The 16,597-nt window shown below is 45.8% G+C and overlaps 1 long non-coding RNA gene across 1 annotated transcript in view; it reads right to left on the reverse strand.

The window, feature by feature from the left end:
- The window catches only part of LOC101036484 (uncharacterized), a 37,722-nt gene that overhangs the window by 9,643 nt on the left and 11,482 nt on the right, over positions 1 to 16,597 (reverse strand). Inside the window, exon 2 of the long non-coding RNA XR_167563.3 lies at positions 13,351 to 13,357. This is a non-coding gene — a long non-coding RNA (uncharacterized LOC101036484). The remainder of the gene's footprint in view (positions 1 to 13,350; positions 13,358 to 16,597) is intronic.

Raw genomic sequence — 16,597 nt, forward strand, 5'->3', positions numbered from 1 at the left:
ACAGAAGTTCATTTTAAGTCTGTTGTTTGGAACCCGGGTTAAATGTTCCCCTAGAAACCGTATTAGGCATGGTGGTTGAGTCTCCCAGCCAGCCCGCAAAAGCCTATTTAACTTGTAATGTGTCTAAAGTCCGATACTAATAGCAGCCCCAGGGGTTCACCGGCCTCTTCTCTCAGGCCATCCGCAGTCTTAACACTACGGACCTTGCCCTGAGGCAAAGTAGGAGGCTGGGATGAAAGAGGATAAGGTGGATGATGGAGGGAAAGGAAGGGGAGGGGAGGGAGTCCTGTCCTGTAAGCAAGAATGAGGTAAGCACAAAGAACATGGCCGTGAGAAACTGAGCAAAGGGGTCCGGAGGGTCTGCCACGGCAATTCGGGCAGAATGAGTATAATGTGCGCTAGTGCACGGACTCGAGGGGACAAACATGTTCCCTGACATTTACATTTATGTTTTTTGAGATAGTGTCTCACTCTGTTGCTGAAGCTGGAGTGCAGTGGCACGATCATGGCTCACCATAGCCTTGACCTCCCAGCCTCAGATGAGCCTCTCCTCTCTGCCTCCTGAGGTAGCTGGGATGACAGGGGTGTGCCACTACACTGGCTAATTTTTGCAGTTTTTGTAGAGACTGGTTTTCGCCATGTTGCCCAGGCTGATCTCAAACTCCCAGGCTGAAGCGATCCACCTGCCTTGGCCTCCCGAGTGCTGGGATTGGAGACACGAGCCACCGATCCTGGCTGATACTTATTTTTACTGGAAAGTCTTTGGAAAGCTGGCTATCTCTGCCTGTCTTGGAGGTTTTTAAATGCTCTTCCTTAATTTTTAGCCCCAGTAGAAACTAAATACATCCACCAAGAAACCAAGGAAAGACTTATTTCAGCACATGGAAGGACCTACTATCATGTCGACTGAGTCACAAACTCAAATGTCTAAGGGGCAAGGCAAGCTACGGAAATTCCTGAACTAGGACAGGATAAAGAACGCTGCGTGCTGTGGAAACCTGCTGAGCACATGCCCCGTGTAAAGGACCGACTTGAACTAAGCTGCAGTCAGATGTCTACCCAGGGTTCAAAATAGTCCCTGTTTTCGGCCGAGCACAGTTCGAGACCAGCCTGGCCAACATGGTGAAATGCCATCTCTATGAAAAATACAAAAAAAAATAGCTGGACATGGTGGTGGACACCTGTAATCCCAGCTACTTGAGAGGCTGAGGCAGGGGAATTGCTTGAACCTGGGAGGCAGAGGTTGCAGTGAACCGAGATCGCACTACTGCACTCCAGCCTGGGTGACAGGGTGAGACTCCCTCTTAAAAAAAAAAAAAAAAAAAAAAAGTTCCATGTTTTCTAGAATCTCCCGGATTTTGTATGCTGATAGTTAATTTTCAAAATTTCAAAAAAAGAAAAACGTAGATACACACTCCCGACACCCTCACAGGCATACAGACACATCGTGGGTCTTAGCTATGACATCTTTGCTGCCTATGGTCATATTTCACTTAATGTGGTCCTAAAAAAAAAAAAAAAGTATAAATGGAATTTTTGTGGAGAGAATCATATATTCCCATTTGATGGCCATTAAAATTTCAGAAAGGCATTCCCACAGATAAAGATTTTTATTCACCAACACTCTTGAAAAATCATACTTCAGGGAATAGTTTATGAACATATTTCAAAGGGCAGGTGCCAATTTCTGATGAAATTTTAACAATAATGCACCAATCTTCTATTACATTTAATTGCTAACCTCTTTAAAGCCCACTGTACAAGTCAGAAAATTGAGGATAGTTTTTGGCCAAGGACAGAGATTCTAAAGATGGAAATTCACATCAGCATTTCTGAAATCAGCTCCAGCATGTGGTTATTCCCAGTCTCTTTGGATTCTCTATCACAGGGCCCTGTCTTTAAAATTCCAGCAGCATGACAGCTGTCCAGTTGGTGGCCATCCGTGACATATTCAGAAGTGCTCAATGCCACCGGCAGCTCTTGGAGAGCAGCCCATATCCATCTTACATATCAGAGCCCTGCGCCATGTCGGCAGGATGACAACTGGTTGTGAACAGCCTGGCATTCTGATGATTCGGTCCTGGGCTATAGTTCTAGGGTTGCCTCTGTGAACCTGGGCAGGTTGCTTTGAGTCTTTGGGCTTTAGTTTCCCATCACCATGGATTGTTATGGGGAGATGGAATCATGCTTGTGTGTGTAGCACACATGTTTTATACTCTGTAGATAGTAAGCACTGTAATTATTCCCTCTTAGGAATACCATCTGTTTCATCAGAGGATGCAGCCTCTCTTGCTGGTCCTTCCTCCTTCTACTGGATACAATCCTTTGAGCTCACACTGGTCCGGGAGCAGGAGATGGGACAGCACTCATCTGGGCTGTGGCTACAAACTGAAGACGTACTTTTTTTTTAAATTTGTGGATACATAGTATGTGTATATATCTTTGGGGTACATATTTTTATACAGGCATACAGTGTGTAATAACCATATCAGGGTAAATGGGGTATCGGTCACCTCAAGCTCTTAACCTTTCTTTGTATTACAAACAGGCCAATTATACTCTTGTAGTTTTGTTTGTTTGTTTTGAGACAGAATCTCTCTCTGTTGCCCAGCCTGGAGGGCAATGGTGCCATCTCAGCTCACTGCAGCCTCTGCCTTCTGGGTTCAAGTGATTCTCCTGCCTCAGCCTCCCAAGTAGCTGGCATTCCAAGCACCTGCTACCATGCCGGTTAATTTAGATATTTTTAGTAGAGATGGGGTTTCATCATGTTGGACAGGCTGGTTTCAAACTCCTGACCTCAAGTGATCCACCTGCTGAGCCTCCCACGTGCTGGGATTACAAGTGTGAGCCACCACGCCTGAGTTCTTGCAGTTATTTTTAAATGTATGACAAATTATTGTTGACTTAAATCACCTATGGTGCTATCAAACACTAGATCTTATTCATTTTATCTGACTACATTCTCATACCTATCAACCATCCCCACTTCCCCCCTACCCCTGATTACCTTTTCCTGCTTCTGGTAACCATCATCCTATTCTCTTTCTCTCTCCATGAGTTCAATTGTTGATCATTTTTAGCTCCCACGGGCAAGTGAGAACATGTGAAGTTTGTCTTTCTGTTCCTGGCTTATTTCATTTAATGTGATGCCCTCCAGTTCCATCTATGTTGTTGCATATTATAGGATCTCATTCATTCTTTTTTATGGCTGAATAGCACTCCATTGATTGTGTGTGTGAACCACATTTTCTTTATCCATTCAGCATGGACGTGTAGGTCGCTTCCAAATCTTGGCTGTTGCGAACAGTGCTGCAGTCAACATGAGAGTGCAGATATTTCTTTGATCTAGATGTCCCTTCTTTGGAGATTATACCCAGCAGTGGGATTGCCGGATCCTATGGTAGCTCTATTTTTAGAGTAACCTCCAAACTGTTCTCTGTAGTAGTTGTACTAATTTGCATTCCCACCAGTGGTATATGACGGTGCCCTTTCTCCACATCCTTGCCAGCATTTGTTATTGCCTGTCTTTTGGATAAAAGCCACTGTAACTGGGGCGTGAAGATAGTTCTTAAAATGAGAGACACAAGCCTGTTCCAGGAGTCAAGATTTCTTACTACTTTTCCAAGTCATGGCTGCCCCCGGACCAAATGAAACCATTTTTTCTCATCTTTGGCACCACATCCAGGGTTGATGACTCAGCCAGGATATATATTCTCCTTGCTGAGCTATATCATTGGGGTCTCCAGGGAACCCTAACCTTTTAAAGGTCAGGACATGTCCTCCTGTCTTACTGCCTGCAATGCCGTGTCTTAGCACTGTAAACCAAAAGGTGCTGATAGTTGGCTTAGTAGCAAGTAAGGTACTGATTTTTTGGGTGAAATGCTCATCTAGCAGGTAAGTTAACACTTCTACTTTACTGTGGCTGCTTCTGACCAAATGGATGAATCCCCGTATTGAATGCAGAGAAAGAACTGTTTAAACTAACAGTGGGAATCCCTTGCGCAAGGCCATGCTGACATGAATGGGGAGAGAGCCAGCCTGTTTTTTGGCAGGGTTGTAGGGGGGCGGTCATCTCTGGCGCTTAGCTTATGTCTGTAAAGTGTGAGCAAGTGTGGCAGCTGAGGAAAACTTGGGTTGTCTCGCTGGAATTTGAGGCCACTTGTGGTCCTCTTCCATGGGGCTATTTGGCGAACACACGAGTTCTATGCAAGGTCATGACTGTCTCCCTTCTGAGCAGGGGCTCAAACCCTGGCACACAGCAGCATCTGGGCCAGTGACCCACCCCTCTGGCCACTCCCTGGAAATGTCCAGGCCACTGCTGTCCTGATTTCAAGCCTAGAGGGCCCCAAGTTCAGCTAGCTGGGAACCGGATTTCCAAAGTCCCACTCCACTCGTGTTCCTCTCATTCTCAAAGGAGTAAGTATTCCCAGCCCAGAGGCTTCTAGACACTTGCCACATATGGAACCGCATATGTGGTTGGGATTCCAGCTGTTGGGATTCCGAGCTGCCTTTCTTTCTTGATTGGACTGCCCTGGGATGAAAAGGAAGGGCGGCTGTGTCAATGAGGAACCAGTAGCAGCTGCAGCTGCTGCTGGTTACAGTTATTGGCATCCAAATCCCTTTTTATGTCACCCCATTGGCTTCAGACCTCAAGACCCTGTCAGGGACTCCGGCTTGTCCGGGTTGATTTCTTCTGCCCGAGTTCCCCCTCTCTAGTCGATTCCGCTCCAAGATCATTTCCTCTGCATGTCTGTTTTTACGGTGGACACAGCAATAGACTTCTCTTTCCCCTGTATCCATGCTCATATCATTTAATGCAGAAATGCCTATTGGGGCCTGAGAATGAACATCCATCTGTTTGGGTCCCAGGCCAAATCCCTCTACCGAGCAGAAAACAGCAGCCCCACAGGCGTCTGCGACCAGAACTTCTTCTCCGCCCACCCCCCTCCACTCCCGCAGCTCACCCTGGATGTCCTTTTCACTCCCATCCTTCTTGGCCTCCCCAGAGATCCAGGTCTCCTGTTTCCATCTCAAGAGAAGGTGGTGGGGATCAGAGGTTGGGGTAGGAATTGATAAAAGCCAGCATTTTGCCATAAAAAGAATCTAAGAGGGCAATGGAAGGCCATTCATGCGATTCCCCAGGCTGTCTGTCTTTGAAAAGGAAGATCTGGCCAAACCTATGAAACTTGCTGCCTCTGGAGTGTACTCTTCATTTCGCTCTGTGCTGCACATCCTTGTGTATGAATTAAAGATTAAAGTCAGCTTAACCTGCATTTTGCTATAGCTCTACATACAGGAGAGGAGGAAGGGAGGGAGTGAGTGTAGGTGTTCAGTATGATCTCCTGGTTCTGACACCAGACTGGGAGATGGGGACTAAACATGAAAGGGTCAGTGGTCTCCTCCTGACCCTGCCACTCCCTCATGCTGTTGTGTCTTGCAAGTCACTAAACTGGACTGTGCCTCCATTTCTCGAACCATGGAATGAGCACCTTCTTGGACTCCTGCTGTGTCCTCTGCCAAGCTGTGTGGGTCTCAGAGCAGTGATAACATCATACCCCAGGCCATGCCACAAAGCACCCAACGGGTGACTCACCATTCATTGGAAAAATCAGCATTTGGGCCCCTCTCTCATTTTCAAATGCAATCAGTTTTGGATTGTACACAGCTGAACCATAATTCCAGCTGCTTTTCGTCACAAAGCATAGCGGCCACATTGACAGTCCCTTAGAACATGGTTTCTCACCTCTGCACGACTGACGTTTGAGGCTGGATATTCTTGGTGGTGGTTGACGGTGGGAAGGTCCTTTGTGTTGTAGGATGTTTAGCAGCAGCCTTGGCCGCTCCACACTGAGTATCTGTAGTACTCCCAAGTTGTAGCAACCAAAAATAACTTTAAACATTGCCAAATACGCCCTGCAGGACAAAATCACCCTGTCTGTTGAGAACTGCAGCTACAGGATCAGCCACCCTTGGAGGGGGCATCACCAAAACCCTGATTCAATTAATTATTACTCTAAGACATTGAAACAGGAATGCATAGGCTAATTGGATGCCATATTCAGAAACAGGCATGCCGCCAGATAATATAAACCAGCCCCAGCCAAAGCTCAAGATGATAAGGCTGTAAAAAGAAAATACATTCCCAAGCCCTTCTCTCTGTTCTTTTGGAGACATCTTCATGCCACTAGTATCCCATTAGTGTAATTCACAGATCATTGACCTGAAATAGACCATCCTTTGGCCCTAAACTTGTAGTAACATCTGAGCACTCAGAGTGTTCCAGGTACAGGCAGGATTTGAGCAGGACAGTATTTTACAGATGCATATGGGTTAGGTGTGCCCACTTGGCTCTGAATCTGTAAATAAGTATCTATGTAACAAATGTTAAACAGATTTTGTAGCATTCTGTATGAATTGTTGTGCCTGGAGTGTCTACATGAAGCTGTTGGTATCTACAAAAATGGCTATGTCTTTAGAATGAGACTTTTTTTTTTTTAATTATACTTTAAGTTTCGGAGTACATGTGCAGAATGTGCAAGTTTGTTACATAGGTATTCACATGCCACGGTGGTTTGCTGTATCCATCACCCCGTCGTCTACATTAGGTATTTTTCCTAATGCTCTCCTTCCCCTAGCTCCCCAACTCCCCAACAGTTCCCGGTGTGTGATGTTCCCCTTTCTGGGTCCATATGTTCTCATTGTTCAACTCCTAATTATGAATGAGAACATGCAGTGTTTGGTTTTCTGGTCTTGTGTTAGTTTGCTGAGAATGATGGTTTCCAGCTTCATCCAGGTCCCTGAGGATGAGATTTCTTAAATATCAAATAGTAAAAAGACAGAAGCAGGCCCTAAAGGTGGACGCTGTGGTCTTCTGAAATTGGCTTCAGTTCCAAAAAGGCGGTCCTGCCTCAACTGTAATTCTGTGATAGCTCTTGGGGCTGCAGAAACCACAGGGAAGGGTTTTGCAGAGGGAGGCAGTGATGCCTCCGTTATTTACAAAGGATAAGAGAACCCACCTGGTCAGTAAGTTCTGTGTCCACCACCAGAAACGCTTTAGAAATGTGTCAGCACAGAAGGAAGCAGCTCCTGGTGCCAACGTGGGGGAGACTGTGAAACGGGGGAATTAGTTCGGGGCGTTCTTTGCAGCTGATGCTCAGGCATCTGTTGGGGCATCCTGAGGCCAGCTTCCCATTCCAGATGTTGCTCCGCTCCGTCCTCCTAGAGAAGATGGAATGTGTGTTCCCTCCACCCCTCCCCTTGGGGTGTGCCCCTGCGGGCGTCTACGTTGATCCTGCTTGGAAAGCACACACCCTTAGGAGGAGTTGTTTGTGTGGCACTCTCCAACCTTCCCTGGGGCCAAGAAAAGATTTACATTTTGCTGTGGGTGTTCCACAAGTCCCAGGCATTTCCGCTCCTTTCAAGAAGATTCCAAATGAACATAAATCTTACTCCAGCTCTGACAGCCTCCAGTCATCTGTTTACCAAAATAAACTTTAAGCATACATTGAAAAATAATTCCTAGTGAAATATGCATCCCCATGGCATTCAAGCCTGGTATTTAATGTCTTTTTTATGGTTAATAATGCATCAAAAGCATCCCTAGTCTAAAGCTGTCATTACACCACATACATGATGTGCAGGGCCCCGTTGCAATGACTAAAAAACTTGGAGTTAGTTTTTATTTCTTTAAAAAAAAAAAAAAACAAAACAAAAACTAATGTATAAATTACAGGGGCCTGTTTCCCTCTATCTGTGTTTCTTTTTAATAAATCTGTGTCTTGATGAGATCAATCCACTGAAAATACCTGGAGATGTTCTTTGCTCTATACAGATAAAGAGACATGCTATATAAACAACTCCAAAATCCCCTCATTAGATCTGGGTTCTGTTTGGAGAGCATCCTGGCCTTTTTTTTATGTTATTCTACTGAAAAAGAAAAATCAGCCAGGATTGTAGAAGGCAGTACAGCTAAGCCTTAGTCCTTCCTGGTAGATGTGGAAAAAAACAGAATCATTTCCATTCTGGCCCCTACATTTAAAAAATTCAGGAAAGCCCTATTTGCCTTTGGTTCGTTTTAAAATGCACATGACTCTCAAATTCCCTGTTTATTTCCTTTCTGGCTTTGGTGGCTGATACTGAGAACAGCATGAATAGTCATCACAATGAGGGTTAAAAGTTTCCTTCCGGAGTTACCTAGAGGCTCCTATCAGCCTTGAAGAGCAACAGCCCCAGGTCCCTTCACGGCCATCTGTAATGACCACATTCATGCCCAGAAGTGATTTCTCTACCACCCTGGACCATTTCAAATCATCTAAGGATGATGTGACTCCGTGGGAACAACCAGCTCATAAGTGCTTGGAGGTTGGGCAGTCTGCTTACCTTGATTTGTGGCTCTGAGGACTGAATGAGATAATTAGATAATGTATGTAAAGTGCTTCCAATGGGCCTAGCACCTGGGAAACACAGGAAATGGTAACAGGACTTGGAGGAGCTGCAAAACAAGCTGCTAAGAGCGTGGCTGTGGGCTCAGGTGGGGTCTGGGGTTCGTGGGGACGTTCTGAACTCAGAGACTCAGTGTCCTTATGTGTAAAATGGGGATAATAATAGTACTCGTCTTTTCTCTCTTATATGCTTATAATGAAGATAAAAATGAGATACTTGTGGCCGGGCGCGGTGGCTCAAGCCTGTAATCCCAGCACTTTGGGAGGCCGAGGCGGGTAGATCACGAGGTCGAGAGATCGAGACCATCCTGGTCAACATGGTGAAACCCCATCTCTACTAAAAATACAAAAAACTAGCTGGGCATGGTGGTGCGTGCCTGTAATCCCAGCTACTTCAGAGGCTGAGGCAAGAGAATTGCCTGAGCCCAGGAGGCGGAGGTTGCGGTGAGCCGAGATCGCGCCATTGCACTCCAGCCTGGGTAACAAGAGCGAAACTCCGTCTCAAAAAAAAAAAAAAAAAAAAAAAAAAAAAAAAAAAAAAGATACTTGTAAGATGTGAAATGTCAGCAGATGGCCTCTATTAACAATAACGATACCAACAACAGGAACGGCAGTTAGCTCTGCCTATCTCTATATTTGCAAGCATGTAGGTGATATGATTTAATGGTCTCTTTGTGGCTGCTACCTCTTACAATCTACTAATAATGGAAGATTCAGACCCATAGCCCAAACTTGGAGCCAAGAGGCATCCTAGGAAGTCCTACGAGTTTTCCTTTGCTGCAGACAGACTGCGTCCCTGTTTTAGGAAGTAGGAAAAGCACTCAAAGATGGTCATTTTCATGTCTTGCAGGTTTTACATTTTGATGGTTCATTCCAGGAAACCATTACAAACCACAGAATAGAGGCTGAAGTCCAGCCCTCTCCTGCGCCTGAAGGACGATCCTTGGGCCAGGCTTTTCCAGGACTGAGTTGAGTGGGTTGAGGGGGTGGGAGGGGCTGGCCTCCCTTCGATGGTGGGAGGGGCTGGCCTCCCTTCGATGGTGTTAGCTTTTCTCCAGCTCCTGAAGCTGGATTCTTGGCTAAACCAGACAGGCAGAGCACTTAGGAGACGGAATCCTTAGAGTTCCCACTGGTGCAAAAAGCATTTTTGATTTTTTTCCTAGTGCTTTTCTAAAATATGAATTTGTGGGGTTCCCAAAGGGACTCCTACCCTTAACACTCCCCACAGGAGTCTTTCTTTTATTTTTGCTGGGGAAAAAAAATCCCAAGATCCAAAAGCAGAGCAACTGTGACTCCAAATGCCACCAGCGCCCAGATGTTGCGGGCAGACTGCACGTTTGGCAGATTTGCCGATCTATCCTTCCTGGCTCTTGGCCTGAACTCCAGTTTCTGGGCTCCCACCTCCCAGGGGCTGACAGGCCTCACAATCCAGAGACAAACGCTGCTCGCTGTCCCTTTCAGGGCTGGTTTAAGAAGTTACCATTTGGACGTGTTCACCACCGGCCAGCCTTTCAATGTTCGGCTCCCTCCTGCCCGCCCAGTTCAGACCCTTTCTTAGCTTTCCTATTGTTCGACTCCACGGTACTTTTTAAGTGTCAAAGCAAATTTGTGTTTCCAGTAAGAAAGCACCTTTTGCTTTATGCCTTTAAAAAAAAATTGCATGTGGCCTTCCTGATTCTAATTCCCACAGAAAACTTAGCTGTATCCACAAGAAAAGGTACAAACGTGCGCACAGACCCAGCCCGCAGACGCTCCTGCGCCTTCACACACACCCTTGCGGACGCACAATTGCATACCGCAAAGCTGGCTAATGTTGATGCATCCAGGTTGGAAATGACAGGATACAGTGGAGGGCCAGTCACTTAATGAACCCCTGCGGGACTAGTCTTGGTTACTAACAATTTCTCTCCAACTCATCAAGCGGGTGAATCGCAGCCCTCGGTGCTTCACTCCATCACGTCCCCCACTGCCCCTTCTTCCAGCTCTACACAAACAAACCAATTACTGCAACGGATATAAATTGGACCCCCTTTCTGAAAATGCTCCCGCAACCTTTTTTCCACCCTTCCTTACTCAGCTCCAATCAGCCAGCCTGCCAGGTGGACCGTGTGTCCACACATGCATGCACCCGCACACACATGTGCACACACATGCACGCACACGTGCACGCACACACATGCACACATGTTTGTGTGCCTGTGCACACTCCTATGTGTGTCCTCTGCTTCCAGTTCTTTAGTCCAGCTGGTGTCAGCTATCTCTATTACCCCTTAATCTACTGTCTGATGGAATATAGATTAAGAATTATTCTCTGTAGTTTTTTTTTTTTTTTCCATATGTATGACAGCCACCTCCAAGGCCTCCCTTCCCTCTGCTGTACGTTCCTGATTAGGGTAACTTCCTGATTTATTCTTGGACAATGCCTTGTGTAACTCATATTGACATTAACAGCCCTCCCTCTCAGTTACCAATTGATTACTTAGCTTGGAGGCTTTGTATACAGACCTGTCCCTGCTTTAAAAAGCTATTAAAACATTGGATTGACAAACTCTTGTAAGTTAAGGAGTGAGCAGTTTCATAGCTGGAACATGAGCCATCATGGGTAAGATGGCAGGACAGTTGTCTCAACCTCAGTGATACTCAGAGTCGTGTCTACAGGTTGTTCCTGGTCTTTGAACCGTTTGTTAGGGATTCTCAACAAGGACAGTATAGACATTCAGAGTAGGAGTTTAAAGACTTTTATAGCCATCTGACATGACTGCAATATTCAAGCAACATTTTATTTTTCTAGTAATTCAACTTTTATGTATTTTACGAAAGTATCAGGCCATGGGTAATTACATATTAGCAACAAAAACAACAACAAAGTTGCCTTCATGTCAGGTAATTTGAGAATCAAGGTTCTCCATAGTCAATGAAGACGTTCAAGTTTTCCCAAGGAAACAAGGGGTCCCTTTGGAAGTTAGATCATTTGGGCTCAATTAAATCTTTGTTTACAGATTCTTAACTGTTTGAGTGGATGGAGTGATCAAGAAAAGGCAGAAAAAGTTAAAACTAATATGGATTTAAATAACCATCACAAAGAAATGAAGACCGATGCGGATATGTGGGAAACGATCCTATTTTGCAAAGACTCTGCTTTGAAATAAGTTTTGGGCAACAAATCTATGCTTTTCCTTTCCTGGACTAGTATTTTGACCCCATATCCATAGAGGGTGACTCTTTTATAGTTCTGGAATCAGTTGATCTTACTAACTTGCCTGTGCAAAGCTTGATGCAGTTGTTTTTCTGAGGAGGTTATTGTTAGTCTTTTGGCATCTACAAATCTCTGTGGAGTCAAACCCTTGTTACAACAGGGCTCTCTCTGTGTGTAAGCCTCCACGCAGATGCACACAAATTTCAAAGAAAGACTTTTGTTCCCTCTGGCATGAGGAACAATTACCCAAATATCTAAACAGAATGATAGGTGTCTATGACAAATCGTAGGCTGGAGACATTTTAGAAATAATAATAACTTTGAATTTGTAGGCACTTTCCAGTTTTTACAAAGCACGTGGCCCTCTCTTCATTCTCAGGATGATCAGAGTCGGCCAGGCAAGGGGACTGGGCCAGGCTTTGTGACTCCCTTTTAAGGTGAGCGTCTGTTACTTAGAGCTTAGCGCTTCCCCTGTCTCTGTGTGTCTGTCCATCCAAATGCTGCGCAGGACCAAGGAAATTCCTAGGAAATAGAAAGAAGCTCCCCCTTGCAGCCATTTTTGCTCTGTGTGTAAGGAAAACCCGCAAGGGGACATCAGTGGAGTCCGGTAGTCCTCTGGGCTTTTGAGGTGTGGTTTTTGGTTTTTTTTTTAAATACCTGTGGGTTTTATTGGCTGGATCGTGACCCGAGGCAGTGGGGGAGGAAAGGAACACCGGGCATTAAAAATGACAAAGCACTTTCATTTGTGAGGGCCATCTGAGGAAGGTGGAAATGAACATATTTTTCTGAGGGAAAAGCAATTTCACAAGCCCTGGCTGTATACAGATGAGCAGGACCACAAACTGGCTCGAGATGGTCACCGACATTCCAGGGAAAAGACATAGATGATGGATGTTTTCTCATTAGGTGGCTAGGGAGGGAATTTTATGCAAAATTCAAAGAAAGAACAAAAAAATCCCAGTTCCTGCGCTTCTTCCTTTCATGAGGGCCTTCCTGTACTGGAGCCAGACAGACCCAGGCATGGAAGTGACCCAGAATTATTGGGAGGTGACAGGGATCGCTCCTGGGGCAGGTAGAGAGAAGCCAAACACAGCAGATCTGGTGGCTTGGAGAGTCAGCGTCCCCTCTGGGAAAGAACACAAGGTGGCTTTTGCAGCAATTAAACACGAGAGCAAAGGTGAACCTCCCAGTCCTCTGCGTCATCCCTTTTTTAAGGACAACAAAAATGACCAAGAGCCACCAACCCAGGAAGAACCTTGCCCCTAGCCCAGGACACAGGCAGCTGTCCGATATTTTTTTCAGTGAACTTTTCACTGCAGCTCCTTGCGGGTTTCACAGATCAGATGTTTGGAAGCAGCCCGGGGAGTCCCATTCCATCTTGCATTTGCTAGAATGCATTTGGAATCACATTATTATAGATTAGGCAAGACTGGAACATGGTGAAGATGAAAATACAGCCTGGGATGCTTCTGAGAGAGGAAGTCAGACTGACCCCTTGGAGACCAGTCTGTGGGCTCTTTGTTTGCCACAGATCTACTTGCCTGAGGGAATGCTTCAGCTCTTCCTTCCTTTTCATTCCCGTCTTGGGGGAGATGTGAAAACATGAAACGGGGAGAGAATATCCCCACAAAGTCCCATCACACACCAGCAGCTCATATACACACACATGTGCACGAACAAAATGGAGCCACGGTTTTAGCATTTTGCTCAGACCTGCCACCTTATTCCTGGGGAAGCTTGCCTAAGAGAATTGGCAGTCAGGAAGGCAGAAACTTATATCTTCTATCTCTTCTCTGGTTAGCTGTGTGTCTTCAGGGCAATCACTTAACCTCTCTGGGTCTCAGTTTCCTCATCTGAAAAAAGGCAGCAAAGCTTTGGATTCAGTAACCTTGGTGATTTTATTTAACAGATTTGATATTTTCTGATTCACTAAATTCATCTCTGAAGAAAAGCCTCACTCAGGAAAATTCATGGGTTTTACACATATGCATGTGAGCGCCTATGTCTGTCTGTTACTATGTGCAGCCTCAGCTTGGCACAGGCAATAATGCAATAATTCCATTTCATTCTTTCTCAAGCCCAGCCTCTGGGAATGTACCCTCCGCTATCTACACACACACACACACACAGACACAGACACAGACATAGACACACACTCTCTCTCTTTCTCTCTCTCCACGCACCTTTGATGGTCCCGTTATATCCAGACAGCTACATCTTCTGAAAATCATAATTAGGGTGATGCTGGAATGACAAGTCTCTCCAGCCCCCCAGCACAGAGGCAAGCAGCACTCGATTCCTGCTGGAGGCAGTGGGGTAACCACAGCCCACTCAAGCGTGCAGGGAGATTGGCTGCATGCTCCGCTGCACTGTAGCATGTCAATACTCCTGAATAAACTAATCAACCCATTTGCACCTTCATGAAAACGCATCTTCGAGTCAATGAAATAGGTGTGGTAGAGACAATACCAAGACTGAGTGGAGGGAAAAGAAAGAAAGATTATAAAAAGCGAACTTGCTTTCATGGGGTGCTGTGTGTCCCCAAGGTTTGAGAGATGTCTCGAATGTCCTAGTAACTACAGTCCCCGCTGCTTGCTTTCGCAGGGCCAAGCATTTTCCTCAGTGATTCCACCCATGCCTCAGATGAAAGGAACTTCCCACGTTCCCAGATCCTTTGTGATGATTGTTTAGTAGAGAGAATATTCTACCTTTATAAGAATTAATTCCACAAAAATTCAGATACTCGGGTTTCCAAGCCAGCCTTTTAGCATTTTCCCAGGGCTGCTGGAGATCCACCGTGGCCAGGCATGGTGGCTCACGCCTGTAATCCCAACCATTTGGGAGGCCAAGGACAGCGAATCACCTGAGGTCAGGAGTTTGAGATTGGCCTGGTCAACATGGTGAAACTCTGATTCTACTAAAAATACCAAAACAAACCAAAAAAAAACCCTTAACGGGGCGTGGTGGTACATGCCTGTAATCCCGGCTACTCGGGAGGCTGAGCAGGAGAATTGCTCGAACCCGGGAGGTGGAGGTTGCAGTGAGCTGAGATTGTGCCACTGTACCCCAGCCTGGGCAACAGAGTGAGACTCCATTTAAAAACAAACAAACAAACAAAGACCCGCTGCTGCTTACCGTGTACTTGTGCTGTCAAGAAAGCAATGCTGGGTGAGGTTACAATGTTATAAGAGTTCCCGGGTGATAGGATTGTGCCATTGTATACTGTAAATGATGTGCTTATGGGTCAGCTTATGTAAGAATGAGGTCCCATAAGTGAGTCAGATGGCATCTGGGAATCACATGCCATTCCTCTGTTAAGTCGGGATGCAAAGTATGGGGAGACAGACCAGTGCTGTGCTGATAAATAGGTTCTCAAGATGTTTTAAAGACCCTCCTATGGAAAATTTGCTGATCTCTGTGTTATAAATGCTCCACCCTGACTTCCACAATAATAGCTGTATTTAATAACTGGCTCACACAACTCCTGAAAATTTAACAAACAGCTCTCATGAGCCAAGGCAGGCCAGCACCAGCACTCACAGAAAGGAATTCTCATGGTGCCCACTGGAATTAGCAACAGTGCAGGCTCTTCCCCGCTTCCCTAGAAATGCTGATGTGTTGTTTATCCTAGAGGCTGGTGAGAAGATGCTTAAATGTCTGCTAGGCACTTTTTCCTGGGTCTTCTCCTCTTTTTCTCTTGTTTCCCTTTGCCTGAGAGGACACATCTAGGTTTATGGCTTTAAATTCCATTGATTTGCCAAAGACTCCTCAGTAATGTCTCCTGAACCTCAGACTCCCCATGCCAGCCTCTAACAGGCCTTTCAAGCTTAGCACTTTTAAAACAGGCCTCTTGGCTGGGTGGCTCATGCCTGTAATCCCAGCACTATGGGAGTCCAAGGTGGGTGGATCACCTGAGATCAGGAGCTCAAGACCAGCCTGGCCAACATAGTGAAAACCCATCTCTACTAAAAACGCAATAATTAGCTGGGCGTGATGGTGGACACCTGTAATCCCAGCTACTCAGGAGGTTGAGGCAGGAGAATCGCTCCAACCTGGGAGGCGGAGGTTGCAGTGAACCAAGATTGTGCCACTGCACTCCAGCCTGGGCAACAGAGGGAGACTCCATCTCCAAAAACAAAAACAAAAACCTGGCCTGTTGATGTCCCCCCATTTCCAAAACCCCCCCAAGTCTTGCCCAGCTTAATAAATACCACCACTGCCCACTTGCTCAAGATAAGAACTGTTTCACCCTGCACTTCTTATCTGTCAGCCAGATCCATTGACTATCTCCAAACACATCCCTAAATCCAGCCCTTTCCCACATCCCCTCTACTAATATCCTGGTCCAAGCCACCATCATTGCTCACTGAACCACTGCAATTATGTCTTCACTTTTCTCATTTCTATTCTTGGTCCTTGCAATCTATTTTCTGTGCCATTGACAAAGGTAATCTTCAACATGCAAATCAAATCAAATGCTATCTCTTTCCTTCTCTCCCTCTTTCTCTCTACAAACACACGGCTATACCCAGTTTAAGACACTCTAGTGGCTTCACATCACTCAGAACTGCCTCCACCTCTCCTCTGCCACCTCTCACCCTCACCCAGTGCCACTCTGACCCCATCACTGCATTCCAGCCCTATCACTCTTCTTCTGTTCCTCAGACACAAGTCAATTTTGGCCTTTGCATTTCATTTTCTGTCTGTCTGAGTGCCTAGATCTTAGCATGGCTAATAATCCTTACTGTTCAGGTCTCATCCTAAATGTCACCTCCTCAAAGAGGCCTCCCTGATCATCTTTGGTATTTACTGTCTGTCTAGATTATGAACTCCATGAGTGCATAGTCTGCTATTAGGCATCCATGTAAGTACAAAGGCCTTGACAAAGATGCCCCCAGACAGAGCAGCTGGATGATCAAAGAAGTGAACTTCTTGCTCTCAAGAGAACCACTTAGGTTCA

The sequence above is a fragment of the Saimiri boliviensis genome, chromosome 1 (assembly GCF_048565385.1).
Source record: "Saimiri boliviensis isolate mSaiBol1 chromosome 1, mSaiBol1.pri, whole genome shotgun sequence".
Lineage (NCBI taxonomy): Eukaryota > Metazoa > Chordata > Mammalia > Primates > Cebidae > Saimiri > Saimiri boliviensis.